The sequence below is a fragment of the Entelurus aequoreus genome, linkage group LG17 (genome assembly GCF_033978785.1).
Source record: "Entelurus aequoreus isolate RoL-2023_Sb linkage group LG17, RoL_Eaeq_v1.1, whole genome shotgun sequence".
Lineage (NCBI taxonomy): Eukaryota > Metazoa > Chordata > Actinopteri > Syngnathiformes > Syngnathidae > Entelurus > Entelurus aequoreus.
The window spans coordinates 47,794,353-47,798,032 of record NC_084747.1 but is presented as its reverse complement, the minus strand read 5'-3'; the positions used below and the strand labels follow the sequence as shown (position 1 = coordinate 47,798,032).

General features: G+C 39.9%; 1 long non-coding RNA gene across 1 annotated transcript in view; it reads left to right on the top strand.

Moving 5' to 3' along the window:
• LOC133632047 (uncharacterized) overlaps positions 1–2,713 on the top strand; it is a 14,690-nt gene extending 11,977 nt beyond the window's left edge. Inside the window, exon 3 of the long non-coding RNA XR_009821652.1 lies at positions 2,521–2,713. This is a non-coding gene — a long non-coding RNA (uncharacterized LOC133632047). The remainder of the gene's footprint in view (positions 1–2,520) is intronic.
• The last annotated feature ends 967 nt before the right edge of the window (positions 2,714–3,680 follow it).

Here is a 3,680-nt window from a genome sequence, read left to right as displayed (position 1 = left end):
AATTTAAAATTGCACTTTATAAGTTAACTCGGCCGTATTGGCATGTGTTGCAATGTTAAGATTTCATCATTGATATATAAACTATCAGACTGCGTGGTCGGTAGTAGTGGGTTTCAGTAGGCCTTTAAGGTAGCAGGAGAATGGAAATTGCCTCTGTATCGAAAGACTTACAAAGTTTGCGAGTAAATAGATATAATCAAAATAGTATCAATCTCATTGAGATTACAGAGTAATTTTGAGAGATAATGATCAAGCCAGTCACGTGATCCGTAATGAACCACACATCACTTCCCCAACAACAACATTGCAATTCATGCAGACTTTGTGAGAGACAACAAAGACTACTTAGGGACAAATGATGATCCAGAAAGTTCTATTTTTGATCCTGAATATAAGAAAGATGAGCTACAAGCTCTGCTAAACAGATGCAGCTTTAGTCAAACACTAAGCATCATGTAGCAGTATTGCTAAGTGCTAAACAAGAAATACAAACATAATAAAACAATCACTTACTGTCTGCTCTCACTGCGATGATGATTGATGGGATGTCCATATCTTCCCATTTAGATTAGGAATGAACCATAATCCCCACAAAGGGTTAAAAGGAAAAGTTGCGGCCTTAAGACATGTCTATCTCCAGGTATACATTTTTATTTATACCTGGAGATATATTCAGCTCACAAAATGTATATAGAGTATTGTTGGCAGGTTTTGGATTGTTATCTAAAGGGTTTTGTGGGCGAAATATAGAGCCACTACTGACTCCATTGTTCCCTGACATTTGTTTTATTTATTCACGACTTGGAATGCGTACAAAAAGAAAAACATATGTGTCCAAGTCTTACATAGGGATTTTGAATGATAAACAGCACGTCTCTTTCTAATGTTTGCATATTTCCAGTAGGACTGATCTGATGATATGGTCAGAGTGCAGAAGTGAAGTGAATTATATTTATATAGCGCTTTTCTCTAGTGACTCAAAGCGCTTTTACATAGTGAAACCCAATATCTAAGTTACATTTAAACCAGTGTGAGTGGCACTGGGAGCAGGTGGGTAAAGTGTCTTGCCCAAGGACACAACGGCAGTGACTAGGATGGCGGAAGCGGGGATCGAATGTGGAACCCTCAAGTTGCTGGCACGTTCACTCACTCCCCAGAAGTGTTTACATCGTGACGTCATCCCACCCTGAATCTACGGAAATTGCTAAAGACATTCGGAGCGGAATATTTAAAATGTCCGTTGGAAATTATGGCATTTTGTGATGTTTTGACGGTATTTTCACATACTTGGCAGATTGGAAATACAATTGAATATGGTTTCATGGATACAATGAAACATATCAAGCATATCGAGTCTACTTGTTTTTCCATTTTACTGCTACTTTAAAACAATATTGATCCATTGGTGCAATACAGTAAGTTTATTTTAATAGCATCTTAAAATCTGCATTCCTCCTCTTAAGCGAAACACTTGGATTCCACAGCTTACTCCACTTGACCACGTCTACTCTGTTGCGATTGATCATTTTCCGCCTTACTGCGGTTTATATACACAATCTTTACATAAAGGAAATACTTTTTGGCTGTCATTTTCAAGAAAAATTACACTTTTCTGCCTTAATGCGGTTTATATACACAATATTTACATAAAGGAAACACTTTTTGGCTGTCATTTTCAAGAAAAATTACACTTCTGCCTTACTGCGGTTTATATACACAATCTTTACTTAAAGGAAACACTTTTTGGCTGTTATTTTCAAGAACAATTACAATTTTCTGCCTTACTGTGGTTTTTATACACAATTTTTACATAAACGAAACAAGACAAATTTACACTTTTTTTCCATAATGCAGAAACCAGAGATAACTAAAAAAGATACACACCAACATCATTGTTTATCACGTTCACATCATGTGGAACAAAAATATTTTAAAGTCAAATCTGAAAAGATGAATAGCACATGTTTAAAATTCTTATAAATATTTGAATGCATTTTGCTTAACATGTGTGAAGTCTTCTTGGCTTTAAAAAACCAGCAGAATGTTAAAAAAAAAAAATTCTATTATTTTGCATTTGGTGCATTGTTTATAGCTTATTTGTCTGCCCTAATTATATCACAACAGTTGTTATGTAATAATATTATGTGGGCTTTTGCAGCAACAGTACTTCCAGAACAGCGCAGTCTGCTGGTGTAAATGATATGACACAACAGAGGAGCAAATGAATGGATTTTGCATGAAAACACGCAACAGGTGTTGATAGTAATGAATAGTGATGAAATGAGATGCAACATAACAACATCACGAAATGTGGTAATGTTTCAGAGAACCAGCTGTTGGCACCTCACATCTGTGCACGCATACATTGCAACCCCCACTCACTGCACTACTTGAAATCACTCTAGGCAGCGATGCCATCAACCATCTGGCCCAGCATGAACGAGTCAAAGATATAGTCAGGACTAATGACAAGAGCTTTTTGGATTAACGCCTGCCCTCATCTCCTCATCTCCACCACAGAGTTCCCGCTGCCCTACCAGGCCGAGTTTTACATAAAAAACATGAACGTTGAGGAGATGCTGGCCAGTGAGGTGCTGGGGGACTTCCTGGGGGCTGTGAAGAACGTATGGCAGCCTGAGCGCCTCAACGCCATCAACATCACCTCAGCATTGGACCGCGGTGGGCGTGTGCCGTTGCCCATTAATAACCTCAAGGAAGGGTGAGTATTTATTTGGTCGGGGGTGGGGGTGGGGGGTGTTTGGGGGCGGGGGGCGTGGTTATTTACAGCTAGAATTCACCAACTTGAGTATTTCATATATATTTCATATATATATATAATATATATGAAATACTTGACTTTCAGTGAATTCTAGCTATATATATATATTTTTTTTAAAATTTTATTTACATAGAAAAAAAAAAAAAAAACTTGAATTCCAGTGTTCCAGTGGCTATCCATTAGATGGCAGTATTGTCCTGTTTAACTTCTCCGTTCATGATGAGTATATCATTTCGGCCGCCATGTCTGTAATTTCCTCGTTCTTCTGCTTCGTCTCCTTGTTGTGTGCGCAGTTGTGCACTCTATAAAAGCCCTAGATGTTATGACGTCTTTGGGCAGGCAAGCTGTTTATTTTGTGGGAAAGCGGACGTGAGAACAGGCTGTCCCCACTCAGTCTCAGGTCCGCATTGAGCTGGAGGGGGCGTGGCCTCCAGCTCCGGCTGAATACCGGGAGTTTGTCGGGAGAAAATCTCTGCCGGGAGGTTGTCGGGATAGGCGCTGAATATCGGGATTCCCCCGCTAAAAACGGGAGGGTTGGCAAGTATGCCTGTGGTTGTCTCTTTAATTGACTGCATGGCTGCCAGCTACTCCGTGATTTGAAAGTCTGCAGTTATCCCATGTAAGAAGAAGAGCAGCTGGGCGGTGTCACGTACATCACAGCTCTCATCCAAAGTTAGCGAAAAACAGTCCATGTCTCCGGGCATACAGCGCAACAAAGTCCAATAAGCACTCCTTAATAAACTCTCTGTCAGAAAACGCCTTACTTTTTCTGGCGCTTTTGTGAGAAATGACGAAACTTGTCCTGACAGCTGCATCTCTGGGGGTGTGAAATATGGCAAAAAGTCCTTGTTGGGTTTGCAGTTTTACCATCAACGCATCAGCCTCCCTTGGGCGCGCTTCA